We start from the raw sequence: 22,982 nt of genomic DNA on the forward strand, positions 1-22,982 counted from the left end.
TAATTGTATGACCCTGGTCAAGTCACTTAACCTCTCTGTGGATCACTTTCCTCATCTGAAAAGTGGGTAGGTACAGCCTGAGGTCCTTTGAGATCTAAATCGAAGAAATCATATTTCCTTTAGCACAGAAGAAATGCTTAAAACTCATAAGCCAGCATGCACAAATACCTAAAACATGAAGCACTACCCAGCGTCCTCTCCTGGGAGCTAAAGGCAATTGTGTAGGAATGCTGAGTAGATTCTTCACATTCATCCCAGCCCTGCACTGGCTGAGCATCTCCCAAAGTCCTGATCTCCTGGCCAGCCATGCCTGGCTCTCTCATCTTCTCTAGTCCATGTAGCACTAGTGGTGGTGATGCCCATCTCCCAGGGGGGATGCTGGTACACGCTTTAACAACTGCCTGGGGGAGGGGGAACAGACAATGCACGCAGGACACACTTTTCAGTTTAATCTACATTATTGACATTTTCTCCATCACTTTCTCAAGTCTCAACAATCAACAAAGTCATAAATCAAGCCCTAATTTGTAGCATTTGCCGATTTCTGAGGCATAAATACCCTGAAAATTTAACAATCAGCTCCCCTGAGTCCATTTGAGCTGACTTCAACCCATCCTCGCCTTCTGTTCTTTTTTTTTTTTAAACCCTTACGTTCCATCTTGGAGTCAATACCGTGTACTGGTTCCAAGGCAGAAGAGCGCTAAGGGCTAGGCAATGGGGGTCAAGTGACTTGCCCAGGGTCACACAGCTGGAAAGTGTCTGAGGCCAGATTTTTGCTTTCTGTTGTTAGAAGAGAGGATTGCAGAAATCTCGTCCTGTAATTGGCATCTGGTCCAGAAACTCTGAGATTCATGAAGGTGCCACCAAGCCTATAAATGCCCATCTCTGGGCATTGTTGTTTGGCCATCTGTGCCTTAGAAGAAAAGAGGGAGCCAGACCTAAGTCCTGCTTCCGGCTGATGGGCTGGTGATGGCTGTTGTTGGAGAGAAATGCCCTCTCCTTGACTGGAAGTCCAAAGAAGACTGTGGTTCCATCTAGGCAGAACCCAAAGAGGCCCGAAACCATTTCTCCTCATTCTCCCAACAGTTTGCTAAGGAGGCTGGCTCTTCCTGTCCCGAGTGCCAGGCTTCTTGGAGGTAGACCCCCAGCACGAGGAACAAGAAGAGTTTGCTAGGTCGTTCAAGGTGCTAATCTTTGGGGATTGAGCTCAAGCTCAGAGTCAGTGGAGTCAGGGGGCCAGTGCTATTGGCCCTGTTAGATACACAAAGCCCTTCACTAGGCTCTTAGTAGCTATATGACCCTGGGCAAGTCACTTCACCCTGTTTGCCTCAGTTTCCTCATCTGTCACATGAGATGGAGAAGGAAATGGCAAACCACTCCAGTAACTTTGCCAAGAAAACCTCAAATGTGGTCATGAAGAGTCAAAGGAGGAGATATGACACAGAGCCTACCCTCTAAAGGCTTACCATCTGGGGTGGACAGAATCCTGGGGAGAGATCCAATTTGGCCCTATAGTATAGTGGAAATGGGCAGTGAAGTGGCACAATGGTACAGCACTTGGCTTGGAATCAGGAGTCAGGAAGACTCATCTTCCTGAGTTCAAATACAGCCTCAGACACTTACTAGCTGTGTGACCCTGGCCAAGTCACTTAACCCTATTTGCCTCAGTTTCCTCATCTGTAAACTGATCTGGACAAGGAAATGGCAAGCTGCCCTAGCATCTTTGCCTAGAAAACCCCAAATGGTGTCAAGGAGAGACAGGCATGACTGAAAAATAACTAAACAACCACAAAGGTACTGAGGAAACAAGCATAGATTTGACAAAAAGTCACCCTCTAAGAGCTTACAGTCTTGGGGAAAGGAGGGGTCAGGAATCCAGGGGAGACAGATATCCAATTTGGCAATGGAATATAATAGAAACAGCTTCAGACTTGGGCTTTGGAATAGCTGGATTCGAGTCTATGAACCTCAGTTTCCTCATGTACAAAAAGGGAACCATAATATTTTCTTTTTTTTTATTAAGATATTTTCTTTTCCCAATTACATGTAAAAATAATTTCCAACATAAATTTTCTGAAATCATAAGTTCCAAACAGATCCTTCCCTTTCTTCCCTTCCCCTGCTTGGAGATGGTAAGCAATTTGATCTGGGCCATACATGGATTATCACTTCCATTTTGGACCATGATGTTTTCACTATCTGTCTCAGGGTTGTGAGAAAGGAGAAAAGAAAAAAAAAACACTCCATGGGAATCCCAAAGGGCCATGTTTGTGTGAGTTTCTATTATCAAATTACAGACTGCAAAAAGCTGTCTCTATCCCCTTGCTCCATTGCACCATCCAGATGTAGGACGTCCCTTTTCTTGCTTCTGCTATGACTTAGGAACTGAGGATGGAAGGGGTTAGTAGGAAATGGAAACCAAAGTGAGAAGATGGCAAGAGAGTCCCTGACTGTCCTCTATGATTCACGTCACCAGGCCCAGACAAACTACATCCCAAGGTGCTGAAGAAATTGTCAGGTGCGATGATTAAAGTGCTATCATTGATTTCTGGGAAAATCAGGGTGAATGGGAGAGGTCCTAGAGCATTATAGGTGTGCAGTAGAGGAGAGGAAGACAGGGTGGGGACTTTGAACAATAGACCAATATGCTTGCCTTCAATCAGAGGTGTGCCAGTAAACATTTAACCACTAGGACTGGGGGGGGGGGGGCATGGGGAGATGGAATGTATATACACACTTTTAAGCTTAATCTGAATTTAGAACACAGCCCTGATTTGTGGTGATCATCTGTCAGCTCTTCTAGGCTGGTTAGAGCTGGCTCCAGCACACCCTTTGCTTTTCTTGCAGAATTCTTTTTTTTTTTAAACCCTTACCTTCCATCTTGGAGTCAATACTGTGTATTGGCTCCAAGGCAGAAGAGTGGTCAGGGCTAGGCAATGGGGGTTAAGTGACTTCCCCAGGGTCACCCAGCTGGGAAGTGTCTGAGGCCAGATTTGAACCTATTACCTCCCATCTCTAGGGCTGGCTCTCAATCCACTGAGCTACCCAGCTGCCCCCTTCTTGCAGAATTCTAAGACATTGTTTTTGAAATAGATTTTATTGATGTCATCTGCCTTCAGAGAAAGAAGTGGTGGAATCTGAATTTTTCAAAAGAAAAAGCAGAAGAAAAAAATCAACAAATTGATTAATAACCCCAGGGACCTCTCACCTCTGCAAAGGACTACTAATGCATAGCATTTAAGGAATGGTTTGTGAACCTCTAGTAGGGGTGAGGGGTGAAGTAATGATCACTAAGGGTCAGCCAGCTTGGCTTCACCTAGAAATAGTCATGTCAGATTCACCACATTACTTTTGCTTGATGGGTTTTCTAACCTGGTGATCAGGGCATTGCCAGGGGGTCATAATGTTTTTTTTTGGTGTCATGGCTCCCTGGGACAGTAGTTTGGTAAAGCCTGTAGATTCCTTCTTAGAATAATGGTTTAAAATTCATGAAATATTAAGAGATCGGATCACAAAGGAAATTGATTATATTGAAATACAATGATCAGAATATTTAAAGACAAGTTCATGGGCCTCGGGATAACTACTCTCACCCTACATACACATCATATAGCCAGTTTTTAGAAAAGCTTTTGCCTTTATCTCAGATATCTTCTCATAGATACATGTGGGGAGATTGAGAGCTGGGCACTAGATGGTAAGTAGCCCCATTGGGTACAGTCAGAATTCTTGAGTGATTGGACCATAAGGACAGTGGCTGATGGGTACATGGCAGCTGGGAGGCCTAGATTTAGTGGAGTGGTGTAGAGATCTGGCTTGGACTCATGCTGTTCAGCATTTTTATCAGTGGCGTGAATGAGGGCATGCTCACCAAATTTACAGGGCATACAAAATTGGCAGGGATGACGTAGTTGGATGGACTTCGGGGTCAGGATCCAAAAAGATCTAGATGAGCTACAATGATGGGCCGAATCTATGAAGAGGAAAGAAATCCATTTAGGATCATTTTTCAATATTTAATGCATCCATAATCTCAGTGTTGTTGCACCACCTTCCAGGGATGCAGGAAACAATGTCCCTGCCTTCTCGTCCTGTGAGTTTCTTGCTCCTAAATCCACCATAACTGTATGAGGAGGAAGGTGTCTATGCAGCCTATCAGAGATCTTCCTCTGAGGCTTTTAACAATCTCTGGTTACTAGGGCACTGTTCAGGCTCTCCATCTGTCATCCTCACCCTTTTTTTAAACCCAAATATGCACAACAGGTCTTATTTCACCAGATAGAAAACCCAGAGCCCAAAGGTCTCGTGCTCGCATCTATAAATAGGCAAATCTCTTCTTTCCCATTTCTTTCTTTGTTCCCCTTCCCATTCTAGTCAGCCCTGTCCCTCTCACCTATACGGTGCTTCAGGCTTGGAGTGCTCCCTTGTAGTCCAGAATCTCCCCAATAACTGGTTGCTAGAAAACCAACTCCCTTTCCATTGCTGTAAACAGTCCACATTGTGTACAGTAGAAATGGAAGACAAGGTTCAAGGCTGCTCTCCATATTGCTTATCTCATAGTCTTGCTACATGAGCAGACTATCGATTGGGGGGATTATAGATTTCCTTATACCCATTTTCCCTACTTGTATGTACACAGGACCCATTCTAAAAGCGGTAAGATTCAGTGAGAGATGCTATCAGAAGGATATCTTTGCCCAATGGTCAACTGTTGGCCGAGATTGAGCAGGATGTAAAGGAGGGAGGTGTTCTTGATGAAGACGCTTCCTGCTGCAAAGGAGGGTGATTTATAGCAGCCAAATGGGAGGTGGGAAGTTTATGTGTGTGTGTGTGTGTGTGTGTGTGTGTGTGTGTGTGTGTGTGTATTCATATGTATATATGTATGTGTGCATGTACAGAAATCACCTATAGATGAGAAGATCCTGCAGTAGCTCCTAATTGCAGATGGCGTTATATGGTGGCATCAAAACTCAGATGACTCCAGATCCTCCTCTATTAGCTCACCACCAACAATAAAACACTCCCCAGAGAACTGTCCAGCAATTCACACAGGGAAAACTAAGTAGATGAAACAACACCCACTGCCCCAGCTGGGACACACAGTCGGATGAACATGTTGTTGAATTAGTCCATGGGTCCATCTATCTTGGATAACAATCACAGAGAAGGAAATCGAATGGGGGCAAATATAGTCTGCCATTTGGACTCAAAATTCAACTGTGCACATAAGAATGTGGGAGGCACAGTCAGACATCACCAAGGCAAAATGATCAGGGAACTGCTTTGGACAGCAAACTCAACATAGGGCAACAGTATGAAATATGGGAGGGGGGGGGAGCTCATGCCTAACTGGGCTAATTCAAAGGAGGCACTGTGAGCTACATGCTCATCCAACTGTATGCCACAGCTGTTGTTTCATCCACTTGGTCTTCCCTGTGTAAATTGCTGAACAGATCTCTTTGGGCTGCTTTGGGGTTATTGAGCTAATTGAGGAGAATCTGAACTAGAATGGGCGAGCTGATCATTCCACTGGACTTGGCACATGTAGAGCATTGTGTTCATTTCTGGGTAATGCATGTTAGAAAAGACTGGAAGTAAAGCTCTCAAGTGTAGGGTGACTGAGTGATGGGGAGATTGAGAAAGATGCCATGAGCTGAAGATACCAGAGATGTTTAGCCTGGAGAAGAGAAGACTCGGGAGTTGCTGTCAAAAAATGGCAGAGGAATTATTTAGCTTGGTCTCAAAGGAGTCTGCATGGAGGCAGGCCTCAAGAGAATCGCAGGCTCTCTGATCTGGACTGGACCTCCATGCCGTATCCATCTTCTCTTCAGCATCCTCAACAAGGAATCTCTTAGCTTCTGCTTGAAGAGCTCCAAGGAAGGGGCCCCCGCTTCTCCTAATCTACTTTGGGACAGCTTTTTTTTTACTCCTACACTTGTTAGGAAGTATCTTCTGACATTGAGGCAGTGCAGCAGACAGAGCACCAGGCCTGGAATCAGGAAATCGAGGCTCAAATCTAATCTGACACATTTTTTAGCCATGTGATCCTGGGCCAGTTGTTTGCCTCAGTCTCCTCATCTGTAAAATGAGCTGAAGAAGGAAATGGCCAACTACTCCAGCACCTTTTCCAGGAAAATCTGAAACAGGGCCACAAAGAGTCGGGCATAATTGAAAAGACTGAACAAGGGCAGCTGGGTAGTTTAGTGGATGGAGATCCAGGCCTAGAGATGGGAGGTCCTGGGTTCAAATCTGACCTCAGACACTTCCCAGCTGTGTGACCCTGGGCAAGTCACTTGACTCCCATGGTCCAGCCCTTACTACTCTTCTGCCCTAGAACCAATACATAGTATTGACTCCAAGACAGAAGGTAAGGGTTGAGTCAGAGCCTTGGGACTGAGTTCTTCAACTGTTTTGGTTAAACTGGAAATTGTGCCAAATGGGCATTCGGATGGGATGCTTCATTAATTTTAAGAGAAGTCCTCCCAGCTCCCCTGCCGTCCCCCACCACATGCCAACCCCACACTTTCCATGTCCTGGGGGAAGGAGAGCAAGTTTGGGAGTCCGGGGAAATGAATAACCTTCTGCCAGGTGGCCCAGCAGGTGCCTACTTTCCCAGCTCTGTTTATTCCACTTCAATATTGAGCCAATAAAATTAAATTGGGATCCGAATCTGTCTTTATGGCTCAAGATTTTCCGGGCGAGTCTCTTCCTGTCGGGCATCCAAGCACCACTGTCGGTCGTCCTTGTCCTGGTCGCAGCAGCAGGGTTAGCTTTGGACATTTAGAAAAGGGTGAAAGTTTAAAGAGCCCTTCATGGGCATCATCTCCCAACAACGTGAGAGGGGGTGCTTTGGATTTTCCCGTTTTACAGAGGAGAAAACTGAGGTGTAGAATAAGGAAATGACTTTCCTATGGTCAGGCTGCTAGTCAGTGTCAGAAGTGGGATCTGAAGGCAGTTTCCTTGCCCCAAGCCTCCAGTGAATGATGCCCTGCATCGTGCATGCCCTGGTCCCTTTGGAATGACTCTTACAGGGCTTTAAGGAAAAGCACATCCCAGGACTGGGAGGCAAGTGCATACGGATAATGTGACAAGTGATGGTCACAGAAGGGACCAGAGATATTCTGGCATCAATCCTCGAATTATCAGCATCAAACAGTGTGTGTGTGTGTGTGTGTGTGTGTGTGTGTGTGTGTGTGTGTGTGTGTGTGTGACAGACAGAGGGAGAGACAGAGAGAGAGGAGACACACACAGAGAAGGACAGAGAAAGAGAGAGAGGACAGAGAAAAAGAGACAGAGAGACAGAGGGGGGAAAGGACAGAGAGACAGACAGAGTGACAGAGACAGAGAGAGAACAGAGAGAGGGAGAGAGAGGACAGAGAAAGGGACAGAGACAGAGAGACAGAGAGAGAGAGACAGAGAAAAAAAGAGAGAGACAGAGACAGAGAGAAGAACAGAGAGAGAGAGGACTGAGAAAAGAGAGAGACAGACAGAGAGGACAGAGAAAAAAGAGAGACAGAGACAGAGAACAGAGAGAGGGAGGACTGAGAAAAGAGAGAGACAGACAGAGAGGACAGAGAAAAAAGAGAGACAGAGACAGAGAACAGAGAGAGGGAGGACTGAGAAAAGAGAGAGACAGACAGAGAGAGAGGACAGAGAAAGGGACAGAGACAGAGAGACAGACAGACAGAGAGAGACAGAGAGAGAGAGAACAGAGAGGGGGAGAGAGGACTGAGAAAAGAGAGAGACAGAGACAGAGAGATAGAGAGATTTGCCAAAGTCCACCCCATGTTAGCTAACATCCCACGTCTATCCCAATAGACAACCTTTATATGGAGACTCCCAAGCCTCCTCTGTCCAGGAAGCAGGGATCCCAGAAAGTGATGCTCCCATGAGCTTGTCCTTGGCCATTCCAGGGCCCCCAGAGAAGCTTCTTCCTTATAATCCCCCTCAGTTGGGCCCCAGAGACCCTTAACAGTAAAAAGGAATGTATTCCTATAGATGAGGTCAGATAAAACCTGAAGTCAGACAAAGAAAGGGGAAAAGTAGCTGTTCACACGCCCAGCTTTCTGTTTGACTCTGTAAGAACAGTCCACGGGGGTCTCCCTCTGCCACCTTTAAACCATGTAACAAACACTCAAGGGTTCCCTCTCTGCCTAGAAGGAGCAAAGGACGGGTTTGGGGATGAATACAACCTGGCTTAAGACACGTTAGCTGTGTGGTCCTGAGTGAGACACTTCCCTCTATTTGACTCAGTTTCTTCATCTGTAAAATGAGCGGGAGAAGAGAGAATGAGCTGGCAAGTGTCTTGGCCAAGAGTTTCAATCTGGCCTCAGACACTTCCTAGCTGTATGACCCTGGGTAAATCCTTAATCCTGTTTGCCTCAGTTCCTCGTCTGCCAAATGAGCTGGAAAAGGAAATGGCAGATCTTAGCTGGAGCTTGTGAAAAAAGATGGATTTCAAAGGCAGACACAGGAAGGGAGCGCCTCTTGGGCATGGGAGATGGTCTCTGCAAAAGGCCGGAGGTAAGAGATGTGCCAAAGATTGTCTAATTTGGAAAGGAAAGGGTACAAAAAAGGAAGTGGTGGCTCAGTTGTCTCCACTCATTTTATAGATGAGGTCAAGAGTCAGACACAACCAAATCCCAACTGAGTGGTACTCCAGGATTCGAACTCCAAATCCAGTGCTCCTTATACCCTCCCAGCCCACCTCCCTAATTTGTTGACAGGGTTGACTTAGCCTCACGAGTTGCTGGACTCCAAATGATGGGTCTTTGCCCCTCCTAATGCCTGGCTTTGGACCCAAGATCTCCTCTGCAGTCTAATCTCCCATCCTGGCTGGGATCCAGTGGCCACAAGGAGGGATGGGACTTCTCATCAGCCTACTTCTGCCCTCTGCAGGCTGGACAAATCTGAGGTAGAGAGGCTCCTCATACTCAGGACTGTGCAAGGGGCCCTGAATGCCAAGAAAGTCAAACACAGACCCTGCCCCACCAGGGCTCTGCATCAGGTGGGAGAGAACATGCAAAGAGCCATGGATGAACAAGCTCCAGACAGTATAAGGAGGTTCTAGTCAACAGAGGAAAGAAACTGGAGTGTAGAAGGATTGGGGAAAGACAGCATCTGCAAAGTGAGGGGCAGGGCTAGGCACCCTCATAAGTCTCCTCTCTGGGCCTCAGTTTCCTCATCTGTAAAATGAGAGTCTTGGAGGCGATGACCTGACCTCCAGATTGGGGCTCCACTTGTGACCAGGGTGCCCCAGCTCCTCTGCTCCTGGCTCCAGAGGCCCCACAATAACATCTGGACAGTGCATAGCAAACCTAAAGGGTCTATTAGCTATCCGGGCAGTTGGGGCAGCAAGATGGCACAGTGGATAGGGCACCGGGTCTAGAATCTGGAAAACATACTTCCTTGAGTTTAAATCTGGTCTCAGATACTTACTGGCTTTGTGACCCTGGGAAAGTCATTTAAGTCTGTTTGCCTCAGTTTCTTTATCTGGACAATGAGCTGGAGAAGGAAATGGCAAACCATTCCAGTATGTCCATTAGCCAAGAAAATCCCAAGGGGGGTCCCAAAGAAGGGGACATGACTGAAACAACTGACATTACCTGCCCCTGCCTCCACCAGGCTTCTCGGTAAGCTTCCCAAAAGGCCAGAGGAGCCCCTTGGTTTTTGAGCTCTAGTCTTAAGGGTTTCTAGCTCCATAATCCCATTTTGGGTCTCAGTTTCCTTTTCTGCAAAATGAAGGGCTTGGACTGAATGACCACAAAGACCCCATTTGGTTCAGATCTAGTCTCTTCTTTCCTTCTGAACTTCCTTCCCTCCTGGGTCCCTGACCCACTACCCACACCTGGGGCCCCTCAGCCACTAGCATCCTCTGCTCTTCCGTGCCATCCTCTGCTCAGCCTCAGGAATCTTGGCAGTGGAGAGGAAGGAGGAAAGTGGGAAGACTGGAACCATGCTTCTGCCCAGAATTCCCCTGTAGCACCGTCTGCTCTGCCTGAGGCAGAAAGGAATTGATGGGGCCACTGGAGGAGGCACAGGACCAGGAGCCAGTTTGCCAACTCTCCTGGGCGGCCTCTCTTACTTCTCTCAATCTGGATGACCAGGGCCAGCACCTGAGCCCACAAATGGACTCTGGCACTCATGGAATTTCTTTGATGTTCTCCCTAGTCAGGAAGAGTCTTTTAGGACCCTGCGCTGCCCTGGGGAGAGAAGAATCTCTCAGAGCAGAGCCAGTCCCCTAAGAAGTGCAGCCCTTGGAATTAGAGGGCATCAGAGGACTCCCAGCCTCCAGACCTATGCAGTAGGCATGAGACAAATGCCAGGGCTTCCCATGAGATGCTGATAAGCCAAGAGTGCGTGTCCTGTCCTCGTCCCTCCTTCCCCACTAGCACCAGCCAGCTCACTGCCCCTGAGCTTCCACAGCCCTGTGGCCATCCTTCTCCCTTTGTGGGGGGCTGCCCCAATACACCCCCTGACCTGGGGACCTGAGCCATGCCAGATGCCTGGGAATCCACGGAAGAAAGTTAAGATGGAGGAAAATGCTGGGTGGCATCTTCCAGCCCCATTCCCACAGCCTTAATCCTCCAGTCAGTACTTTCTTCTGCTCCCCCTTTCCACAGTGACCCCTGAAACTTTCCTTTATTCTACTAGAGTTCAAGTGAGAGGATCTCAGTTCAAATCCTGACTTCTAAGTTTTTATTGTTCCATAGTTTCAGTTGTGTACTGACTCTTCATGGCCCCATGGGGGTTTTCTTGGCAAAGATACTGGAGTGATTTGCCATTTCCTTCTCCAGTTCCTTTTACAGATAAAGAAACTGAGGCAAACAGGGACTTGTCCAAGGTTACACAGCCAATAAGTGTCTGAGGCCTGATTTGAACTCAGATCTTCCTGGCTCCAGGCCCTGTACTCTATCCATCGTACCTCCTAGCTGTTCATAGTTCTGAGTAGTTCAGGCCATATAAAGAAAAGGCAAAGGAGCAGGGGCTGTTTAGTCCAGGAGAGACAAGACTGGGGGGGGGGGGCGTTAAGGGCTGTTCTGTCCAAAAGGAATGAGGCTTCTGCAATTCCTCGGAGCCCAGAACTGGAAGAAAAGTGGGAGAAACTGCTCCTGGTGTAAAGAGCTGCTTTGTATCTGAGCTGTTCCACAGTGGCTGCCATGGAGGTAGTGAGCTTCCCGTCCCTTCCCTGGAAGTCTTCAAGCGGAAGCTCTGGGACCATTTGTCATGGATGTTACTGACACAGTCAGTTTGTCATCTGTGATCAGGCAGGAGCAAGACTGGACAATGAAAACAATCCTGGCTGGAGTCAGGTGCCTGTGGGACCTGGGCCAAGTCCTCTCAGAGCTCCATGCCTCAGTTTCCACTTCTGAAAAATGACAGAGTGGGACTCGTTGGCTTCCTGCTTCTGTGAGCTTTCGAGATGACTCCAGGAAGGCTCTGGTTTTCGTGTGAACGGGATAAACGTGAAGGGTGACCCCAAAGACCTTGCTAATCTAATCATGCTGACTTCCTCCTTCTGGGAAGGGATCCAAGGAAGGCTGGCTGCCCTTGGATCCAGGCTTTCCCTTTTCTTTGCCGCCCTTGCCGATCAGTGCCCCACCTGGAGCCCTTGAGCTTCCTGCTCTTCCCGGAGCTCCCTTTCCTCTAATCTCTAATTACTCACCCCTGTAAGGATGGAAGTGATCAAGGCTTGATGGGAAAGAAACGGATTTACCAGCATTTATTGGGCACCAACAATTGGGAGTGCAAAGCAGAGGAGGGTCCCTGCCTGCCTTTCATCTCCTCAATGGAAATAATAGGCACACACAGAAACAGACACAAAGCCATGCAAATCTGAGCTGAGAGATGCAAATGAAAGGGAAAGATGGCGCCCCTGGGGAAAGTGGAGACAGCGCCATGCCCAGAAAGCCTTGGGAGCTTCTTGGCACCCCCAGCTGGCAGGACTGGAAGGTCGCCTTTATTCTCTCTTCCACCCAGTTCTTTGATGGTTCTTACTACAATAGAATTCCAAGAACTAGACACAATAGGGCAGGCCTGGCCTGAACTGGACATGGTGTGGCAGGACCAACACTTCTCTAGTCTTCAGCCTCTGCCTTGCCCTTGTTTGCTTATTTCTTGGTTTTTTAATAATCCTTACCTGGAATCTTAGAAACAATCCTAAGCATTGGTTCCAAGGCAGAAGAGCGGTAAGGGCTAGGCAATTGGGCTTCAGTGACTTGCCCAGGGTCACATAGTTAGGCAGTGTCTGAGCTCAGGTTTGAACTCAAGACCTCCTCTCTCTCTAGATCTGGCTCTCAATCCACTGAGCTACCCAGCTGCCCTGGTCTCTGCCTCTCTTAACATAACCTGAGATCACACTGGCTTCTTAGCCACCATCTATAAGGTGGACGCCTGTAAGCTTGTGGTCCATTGAAACCTCCTGATCTTTTTCAGAGGAACTGGGGGTCAAGTCCTGCTTCTTAACTTATATAATTATTAAACACCCAATTTGGGGAGGTTCCCAGGTGTTGTACGCACTCAGCTAAAGTTGTTTCCTCCGCCCAGTAAACAAAATAATTCAAAGAAGGCCCTGGCTTACCACCAAAAGTTAGCAAAGTCAACAACTTTCCTTGCCTTTGATGTTCTTCCTTTTGGGGCTAGGGGCGTCAGGGAGCCCTTTGATGTGGGAATTCTCCTTAGTGGAATCTTTCGCACAAATGGCCCATTGTTCTGAAGTGCCTGATAGGCTGAGAGGTGTGAGGGAGTGGGAGGGGCTTCCCTCAATATTTTGACTCCTGATTGGATGTCTTCCTTTCAGAGGGAGGAGGGAGAAGAACAGAGAGATACAGTTAAAGCTGCTTCTTCCTTGGGAGGGGCAAAGTGCATCTGGATGCCCTCCGTGACTGTGAACGGAGCTGGGCGCTGAATTCATCACAGAATCGCCTTGTTTCCAGATTGGAGAAGGGAATTGGGGTAGAGGGAGGTGGGCTGCTCTTCACCGAGCCTGAGAGAAGCTCTACATTGCAGTCAGAGGATTTGCATTCCGTCCCACCCGCATGACTTTGAGTATGTCACATCCAACCTTTGTATCTCAGTAAAATGACTTGGCTGGACCACAGGGTCTCTCTTCCAGGGTCCTTCCCTCCATCCTGTGATCCTCAGCCCCAAGCAGAGGCTGGAAAAGTGTCAAAAACTGTCTCGCCAGGGAAAGGATGAAAACAACTTTACTTCTTTAAGGAGCTGTTCATATCAATGTGGGACAGAGCTCTAACGAGGATGAAGCTGTGGGGCTTTGTCCAAGGGCTCGGAAATTTACAGGGCATCGGCAAAGCTTATCCATTTTCAGTAGCACAGAAAAAAAAATCTGAGTTTATTCTCTAGATTATTTTTTACTAGACCTATAAGGAACTCCAGTGAGAGGACACTCCCTACCAGTTGGGGTAGCCAATATGTATTAAGCTCCTACTATGTGTCAGGCACTGAGCTAAATGCAAGTAAATCAAAGAAAGGCAAAAGGCAGTCCCTGTTTCTCAAGGAGCACATATTTTAAAGGTGGAGACAACATGGGGACAAATCTGAATGCACAAGATATATATGTGTGTATATGAAAATAGGTTAATTATATTATATTAATATTATACAGAATAGTAAATAATTAACAGAGGAAAGGCATTATAAGAAATAGTAGGAAAGACTTCCAATAGAAGGCAGGAATTTAGTTGGGGCTTGAAGGAAGCCAGAGAAGTCTAGAGGCAGAAATAAGGAGGGAGATCATTATAGGATTATCATATGAGGGCATTACAGTCATCTCTGAGTGTTCCCTACCTCCCAGCATTGCTGATGGGGTGACAGAGAAAATGCCCAGAGGTGAGATGGAGTCCCATTCCAGGAACAGCAAAGAGGATTGAAGAATACATGGAGGCTGGGGGAAAGGGGAGCAATGAGCATCCAATTTGAGAAAGCTACAAAGGGGACTAGGTGAAGAAGTGCTATTGTCCCTCTGTTGGCACATGCTCTTAGAGAGATGCTGATTATCCAGAGGATCTAGTTTAAATAATTGGCTAAAACAGGAAGCTACCATACAGAGTGTAACATCTCTCCCTGTCTATAGTATAGCCCAGGAGAGCCCCTCTTGGTCTTTGTCTTCATCGACAGTTAAGCATGGAAGGTGTACATTGCATTACATCCATCATGGTGAACCTATGGCATGCCTGCCAAAAAGGGCACACAGAGCATCACCCTGCTGGGATGTGCCATCCTTACTACATCTGTCCCAGGAGTCTTTGTGTCTTCCTGACTCCACCTAAATTTGTCTTTAAAATTGATTTGAAGCTCCTTTTAATGTATTTTGTGAAACATGCCATGGGCAGAAAACAAATTCTATTATTGCCTTTGACTAGAGAGACTGATAACAAATCTGAAGCCCAATGGCATCACTCTATAAAGGCTCCTCAGGAGCATCTTTGTTTTAATGTTGGCAGCTAGGGAGTACAGTAACTAGAGCACCAGGCCTTGGGTCAGGAAGACTTATCAACCTGAGTTCAGATCTAGCCTCATATACTTAATATAGCTGTATGACCCTGGGCCAGCCACTTTATGCTGTTGCCTCAGTTTTTTCTATTGAATGAGCTGGAGAAGGAAATAGCCAACCATTCCAGTATCTTTGCCCAGAAAACCTCAAAGGGGTCATAAAGGACAGGACTAAAAAACCCCAACAAATCTTGATCCCTTCCTCCAAATCCATGCCCTTTCCTTTAGGTGTGATGGTCATCCTTGTGCCTCTGATGGACTTACATAATCTTCAGTTTTGAGAATTGCCTCATGCACAGCTCAGGTGACAGTCATAGGCAGAGTCCAAAACCTGCCTGACAGGACCACAGCCCTGATCTTGGGCTTAGGAGAGATCAGGTTCAGATCCTGTCTCTGATATTCCTAGTTGTGTGACCTGGGGGAGTCCCTCTTATCTACAAAATGGGAGTAATGACATGTAGAAAGTGCTGTGAGCCTGGGATGTAATTCAGCTCCACAAATACTGATTAAGTAACTTTGATGCTGTCAAGGTGAACCTTTTAGAGACCACATGCCATGCCCCACCCCAGAGACCCAGCAGCAGGCTCCCCCCCCCTTACCCCAGACAGGGGAGGAAGGGCTCCCATTGGGCAGAGGGATAGGTAATGTAAAAAAATGTCCTCAGAATTGTGAAGAGGGGGAAGGGAACAGCTCCCCCAAGTCCCTCTGCCTTTCTAATAATGAACTCTGATGGGTAATGCTCTGTGTGCCCTTTTTGGCATGCAATCCATGGGTTCACCATCATGGCTCTAATGCAATGTACACCTTGCATGCTTAACTATCCATAAATACAAAGACCAAACAAGCAAACAGAAACCATGAACCCCTGCCCTCAAGGAGCTTACTTTCTACTGGGCTATTCTCTGCTTTGATAGCAGCCCTTAAAGGCATGGTCTTGAAGCTGCTGAGAAGGGCAAAGGTTTATTGTTCATTCCAAATGATGCCAGGGAGCTCCCACTTCAAAAGAGGCTTCAGAGATGTCAATAGCCACATTATGGAACTGTAATTAGGCAAGCTTCAGAGGCAGGTTTTGAGGACTGGTCTTTGAACTGCTGAACTGGGGCTCTTACTATTGCAATGCCAGCATAGTTTCTTGGTGGCCAAATTCTTTGACAGGTGGCTTGTGGGACTTTCTCATTTTTTAAAAAAAGGCACATCATCTCCTTGGGCCCGTGGATGTCTGTATGTCATACTCACACAGCCACGTAGACCCCTTCCTCTTCTGATATCCTCCACTTCACTTCAATCTCTCAGAGCCTTTGTCTATTAATCCAAAACTACGCCACTTTGGGATAATGAGGACGCTTTGTTGCTTTTCTGAACATATGATTCCAGTTACTATTGTTTGCAATAAAAAAAAATGGAAAAAGACTTTGGCCCAAGAGATTTGTCTCCAAGTCTGCTGACATATTTAGGGCCGTAGATTTTGGGAACAGGAAGCCTCCATAAGAGTTATGTCCTCCACCTTCACTTTATACATGAGGAAACGTGGGTGCAGCAGGGTTAAATAGCCTGCCCAAAGTCACAGGATGAGCAGGACCAGAGATTTAGAGATGGAAGGTATCTCATAGGCTGTCTAATTCAACCCCTTTCACTTTAGAAGTGAAGTGGCTGGGGGCAGCTGGGTGGCTCAGTGGATTGAGAGCCAGGTCCTGGGTTCAAATCTGGAAACAGACACTTCTAGCTGCGTGACCCTGGGCACGTCACTTTACCCTCCATTGCCTATCCCTTATCACTCTTCTGTCTTGGAACCAATACCTTGTATGGATTCTAAGACAGAAAGTAAGGGTTTAAGAGAGAGAGAGAGAGAGAGAGAGAGAGAGAGAGAGAGAGAGAGAGAGAGAGAAAGAGAGAGAGAGAGAGAAGTGAAGTGGTTGCCTAGGATCACACTGGTATTAAGTGGCAGAATTTGAATCCAGGACCAAAAACTTCAAATGAACATGTTTTACACTAGAACATGATTTTGGAGAAAGTAATATTCGGGTGTGATTTTTTGCCATGACCAGAGGCCCTGCTACAAAGGCCTGTTTCTTTCATACCAGCATCCTCCCAGCAGCGTGGCCATGTGGCCGTGAATGATGGAAGTCAATGCTGGAATTCACGGCCCCCAGAAGACTCCGAGTGCAGGTGACCCGGTGAGTAATGGAAAGATGTCTGGTTGGTGTAGTAGGTTGTAGCACATTACCCCAAATGACTTGCACATGGAAAATAGTGTACAAGCTATCACCAGGGGCATGAATTATTGAAAAAGGAGGTGAGCCAGGCATGGAGTGAGGGAGGAGGAAAGGAATGGACTTTGTGTGAGCTCCACTGGGCTCTGGGGGATAGAAAAGAATGAGACAAGCCTCCAGCAGTCATCTGGATTCTCTATGGAAGATTTACAGATGGCCGCGAACAAGAGTCCACAGGGGAAGGGGAGGGAGGCAGCGGGAGCCACCTTGGGAGAGAAGATGCTCAGCTCTGGAGCTCAGCAGCATTCGGCATCTTCATGCAGCACGCTAGCCCTCCTGCTAATTGTGCGCGTGATCAGCCTTTGTAGCAGGTGGAAAACTGGCATGTCTCTGAGCAACGTTTCAGAGAGGTCCCTGATACCTTCCTTGGCATTACTCAGTAGCTGGCACGACTGGGGGCAAAGGTGCCAAAAATATTCTACCAGTCCTTCCCCCAAAGTGCAGTTAGCCATGTGCCAGGCACTGTGCTGGGAACTCCCAATAGAAAGCCAAAACGAAACCAATTTCTATTCTCAAAGAACTTACATTCCAAGTGATAGGAAGTGGGGGATAGACATAGAGAGAACATGGGCAGAACCGGATACATGCAAGGTAGCAGCTACATTAAAAAAAAAAAACAATAACCTTATCCTTCCTCTTAGAATTGATACTGTGTTGGTTCTAAGACAGAAGAGTGGTAAAGACTAGGCAATGGGGGTGATGTGACTTGCCCAGGGTCACACAGCTAAGAAATGTCTGAGGTCAAATTTGAACACAGGACCTCCCATCTCTAGGCTTGGTTCTCTATACAGCTGCATTTTTTATAATTAGATTTTGTGGATGGATTGGTTAATTTTGCTTAACTGCTTTTTTTTCTTCCTTTTTTTATTTGTTGTGTCCGAGCGAGAGATAGAGGGAATATTTTGGGAGGGGAAGGTGGTATAAAGTTTTGTTAAAAGAAACAAACAAACATACAAAGAGAGAGAAAGAAAGAGAGAGCAAAATAGAGAAAGAAGGAGAGAGAGAAATAGAGAAGGAAAGAGAGAGAAAGAAAGAAAGAAAGAGAGAGAAAGAAAGAAAGAAAGAAAGAAAGAAAGAAAGAAAGAAAGAAAGAAAGAAAGAAAGAAAGAAAGAAAGAAAGAAAGAAAGAAAGAAAGAAAGAAAGAAGGAAGGAAAGAAAGAAGGAAGGAAAGAAAGAAAGAAAGAAAGAAAGAAAGAAAGAAAGAAAGAAAGAAAGAAAGAAAGAAAGAAAGAAAGAAAGAAAGAAAGAAAGAAAGAAAGAAAGAAAGAAAGAAAGAAAGAAAGAAAGAAAGAAAGAAAGAAAGAAAGAAAGAAAGAAAGAAAGAAAGAAAGAAAGAAAGAAAGAAAGAAAGAAAGAAAGAAAGAAAGAAAGAAAGAAAGAAAGAAAGAAAGAAAGAAAGAAAGAAAGAAAGAAAGAAAGAAAGAAAGAAAGAAAGAAAGAAAGAAAGAAAGAAGGAAAGAAAGAAAGGAAAGAAGGAAAGAAAAAGAGAGAGAGAAAGAGAGAGGGAGGGAGGAAGGAAGGAAGGAAGGAAGGAAGGAAGGAAGGAAGGAAGGAAGGAAGGAAGGAAGGAAGGAAGGAAGGAAGGAAGGAAGGAAGGAAGGAAGGAAGGAAGGAAGGAAGGAAGGAAGGAAGGAAGGAAGGAAACAAAGAAAGAAATTTTATTTACATCTTCTAGTTCCGTGATGGTGAACCTATGGCATGTGTACCAAAGACGGCACACAGAGACCTCTCTATGGGCATGGGTGCTGTCATCCACCAGTTAGTTACTAGTAAGGCTTGAGCAGAGCTGCTCCCTTCCTCCTTTCCACCACACCTCCCTGCCCCTCTGCCCAGCAGCCCAATGGAGCACTCAGGCCACTCCCCTCCCTTTTTATTCCTCCCCTGTCTGAGGTAAGGTGGGGGTAGCACAGCAAACAGTGGAGGGAGAGGCACAGCAAGAGGTATCTAAAAGATTCACAGTCACTGTTCTAATTTAAGACTAGCTGCTGCTCCTCGTTCCTTGAAGAATGCCTGGTTGTCCTCCACTGTACTCAGTACCATGTCCACTGTGCTGTCATAACCATAGTCTTTGGAATTTCTTTCCCTCCTCCTCATCCAATGGGAATTTATGACAATTTCATGAAGCCTTATGAGTCTTTGAATGGAGACTATGAAAATGTTCTTTTGTGGACTCAGGTGTCCTCTGACTCCAGAATCAATGAATGCCCTTTTCATTATTCCACACTATCTCCATTGCTTAGTTGTAAAATTATCTAATGATTCTCATTGGACTTTCCAATTCTTACCTAAAGTTGTTAGTGTAACTAACCTGCCTAAGAATGTGTATATACAGATTTTCTTCCATGAATAACAATAACATATAGAAGATAGAAAATTATTAAGTGCCTATTGTGTGCCTGACATATAGTAGGCACTTAAAGATATTTATTTATTAATTGTTAAAGGCTTTACAAATATTATCTCATTTGGTCTCACAACAACCCTGGGAGGTAGGTGCTATTATTATTTCCATATTACAGTTGAGAAAACTAAGCCAGACAGAAGTGACTTGGCCAGAATCATACCACTAGTTTAAGATCTGAGGCTGGATTAGAACTCCACTCTTCTGACTCAAATTCTAGCACTCAGTCTTCTATACTGCCTATCTACCTAACACATCATTTATTCCCTCTCCTTCCAGCTTCGCAATTTAAAAAGAAAAACTAGACTCTTGTGACAAATATGTATAATTAAGCAAAACAAATTTTCACAAGGCTATAGCTGAAAATACTCATCTCCTGGCTGAGTCCATCTGCTCTATGTCAAGAAGTGAGTGCCATGTTTCATCATGAATGGTCATTGCTTTGATCAGTGCTCCTAAGTCTTTCTAACTTGTTTTTTTATTACAAGGTTATTGAATATATATAAGTTGGTTTTTCTCCCTTCAGTCTACATCAGTTCATATAAACAGAAGCCTACATTTTCAATACCTCCTTCAAGAAATTAAATAAAAATGGGGGGAGGGGAGCAAAGTTCCTGGGAATCCTCCAAAGAAAATTTCACAAGCACTCACAGAAACAAAGGGATGAAAGAACTCTGACATAATGACAAAATTGGATTAAAAGCAATAAAAATCAAAATGTTAGAAGAAAAATTATCTGAAGCAACAAGAAAAAGAAAAGAGGCAGCCAGGTGGCTCAATGGATAAGAGCACTAAGCCTAGAGTCAGGAGGACCTAAGTTCAAATCTGTCCTCAGATACTTCTTAGCCATGTGACTCAGGGGAAGTCATTTCAAAAGGGGATTCTTTATTCTCTTTGTCTATTTTGAGCCAATCAATTAAGAAACCCCTACTTAACAGTTCAGTTAACCATCAAGTAAGAGAATTCACAAGTCACTTACTTAGAGAGCTCCACCCTTTTAACTCAATCAGTCAAAAACTTGTGAATCCTTTGATAAAATTTACACCCTCAGAGGATGAGAGGTGGATCCCACAGACACTGCCCCACCTAGGCAGAGCTAGGCAATTTGGAAGCTGTGATTGGCTCCTGTCAAGAGAGGAAGGGACAGGAAGTGATATGGAAAATGACTATAAAAAGTCCTGAACTTCCTGTCAAGGGAACCTTCAGCTTGAATCTCTGGCTTGGAGCTTCCCCTGGTGACTTGGCTTTTGGGTGGTTTTGAACTTGACCTTTGGCTTGGACCTTGACTTTGGTTCTTGGATTGCTTCTTGAAGAACTGCTCCTGGATTTTCTCCTTTGGACTTCATCTTGAGTGAGCCAGTAGCTGGCTTTCCTTTCCTGGCTTCTGGAGAGAATAGTTTTGGAGAGGCCTTCTTTTCCTGGAGGAGGCTGCATAGGTGGAACCCTTGCACAAGACACCACCAGGTCCTCTGACTAAAGGTTACCAAGATCTGTGAGGCTGAGCTGGACACTGGAGCAACATTTAGTGTGATAGGCTAGACATTTTCTCTACCCTCTTCTTACATTTCTCTACTTTCACTCTTTCTACCTCTTTGTAAATAAACACTACAAAATTGTTTTGACTTGAGCTATAATATTTTAAATTGGCAACCACAATATTATCTTAGAATTCAATTAAATAAAAAATATAGACAATATAATGTCTCTTTGTACTTATCATTAGCTTACTTAATTTAATCAGTAACTTATCATTAGTATTTTGCTTTAGCAAAGGCTAGCAATGGTTGGAAATTTCAGTTGCTTTGTTTGTCAGGAAAATGACTTACTCCCTCTCTCAGGCTCCCACCTTCCTGTTTTTTGTAGGCGGAGTCACTTTTTCCCAACTCCTCCCATCAGTCCCTTCTGTGTATGACTTTTCCCCTTTACTCTGAAGTGGGACAGAGTGTTGGATCTTCTGTGGGAGAAGACAAGAGGATGGGAATGAACCTACATCAACTCCTGTCTCAGAGAAGCTTAGAGAGAAAAATTCTCTCCCAAGGCTCTTTCCCCTAACTTCTCTGTTTAGCTCAATTGTGCCCAGGGGAAATCCGCGTCAGCTCGGGTGTACATGGTTTCATATTTTCCTTGCTTCGGAGAATACTTATCAATAAAACCTCATTGGTTCACTTTAAGCCTCCAGTTTCAGAAACGCCGGAGAGATGTTTCCTTTGCACTCTCTGACTACTCATCACTCCATGGATAAATGAAATACATACAGACCACTAATGCCTTGGGTTAACCACAGTTATCTTAATGCTGACAAGAAGAGCCCAGGTGAACAACAGTAGGAAATATCAACTTTAAAGAAACAGAAATAAGCTATGGAAGGAATGGAAACTCACTCTCCCCGGGGAGCACAAAGCGAGAGGGAGGGGAGAAGGGAAACATCACCATTAACCTTTTCAGCACACAGAGGCAACTCTAGTCTTTCAGCATCTATTCCATGTGGTTTATGCATAGTTCAGCCCCAGAGTCATGGCAGTGGCGCAAATCACAGCAGAAGGGACACTGATCTCCATGAACCCCACCTCCTTCGTCTCTCGGTTGACCTGTAAAGGAACTCCATCCACTCTCAAGGATATTGTGCACTTCTCAGTCCTTTGTGAGATTTTCATTACTTTCCTCCTTCCAGATGAGGAAGGAAAGAAACCATTTCTTACCTGTGCAATGACAGCCCTGAATGCACCTCGGATTAGGACACCCAGATGATTTCTAATGTGTTCTTTAGGCCTCCATCTCAGCTGCATTCCAGCTTCTTGGTATCTGGTTCCCCAGGGGACAAGATCAGTCAAGAAAGAAAGACCAACAGTGAAATAGTTTGAGTTCATAAATAGAGACTGGGGGGTCGGGGTAGCTGGGCGGCTCAGTGGATTGTGAGCCAGACCCAGAGATGGTAGGTTCTGGGTTCAAATCTGACCTCAGATACTTCCTAGCTACGTGACCCTGGGCAAATCACTTGACTCCAATTGCCTAGTCCTTACCAGTCTTCTCCCTTGGAACTAATACTCACATTGAATCTAAGACAAAAGTTAATGGTTTAAAAAACATATTGGATATGTGGGGTGTGTGTGAGTGATACGTCAGAACTGATGGTTGGGTTCTAAGCTTGATCCGCTAGGAGGAAGGACAGTTGGGGAAAGGGAGTTTGGGTGGGGAGAGGAAGGAGGAGAGAAAACAGTGACTTCTGTCTGGGATGGGTTGGGTTTGAGCTGCTTACGAGAGAGCCAGTTGAAATATCCAAAAGGCACTTGGGGATGGGAGACGAGCTCAAAGGAGAAATTGGGGCTGGATTGGTAGATCTAGGAATCATTTCGTGAAGATAAGCATGGAAGCCGTGGCAGCTCATGACGACATTAGCAAGTCAGCCAGTCCAGAAGGGAAGAAAGTCCACGACGGAGCCCTCAGAGGATTCCCACAAATAGTGGTCGTGACCCAAATGAACATTTAGAAAACGTAGAGAAAGCAACGTCAGAAAACCCCAGAGAGGGCATGAGTGGGCGCTTGGAACCAAGAGAATGGATGACGTGACAGCAAGTAGGACAAGCGTCCATGCCTTCCAAGTGCGCCAGAAAGACACTACCGAGGCGACGAGTTTGGAGTCCTGCCAGACGAGAGTCCCTCTGGCTGCAGAGGAGAGGATTCTCCCCCCACTCCACCCTTCTCCTCTCCTGGGCATCTCTGAGTCTGCGCCAGCAGCTACTGAACTGCCAGTACAAGAAGACCAGCATAAGGCATGCTGAGTATATTTTCAGATTGTTCC

The 22,982-nt window shown here is 45.8% G+C and overlaps 1 long non-coding RNA gene across 1 annotated transcript; it reads right to left on the bottom strand.

Annotated features, from left to right (window-relative positions):
* Positions 1-3,081: 3,081 nt before the first annotated feature.
* On the bottom strand, positions 3,082-12,703 carry LOC107651069 (uncharacterized). The gene is made up of 4 exons (XR_008916883.1): positions 12,581-12,703; positions 8,193-8,262; positions 3,872-3,973; positions 3,082-3,137 (listed from the first exon to the last, which is right to left on the bottom strand). It is a non-coding gene; the product is annotated as an uncharacterized LOC107651069 (long non-coding RNA).
* Positions 12,704-22,982: the final 10,279 nt, after the last annotated feature.

Source organism: Monodelphis domestica, chromosome 2 (assembly GCF_027887165.1).
Source record: "Monodelphis domestica isolate mMonDom1 chromosome 2, mMonDom1.pri, whole genome shotgun sequence".
Taxonomy (NCBI): Eukaryota; Metazoa; Chordata; class Mammalia; order Didelphimorphia; family Didelphidae; genus Monodelphis; species Monodelphis domestica.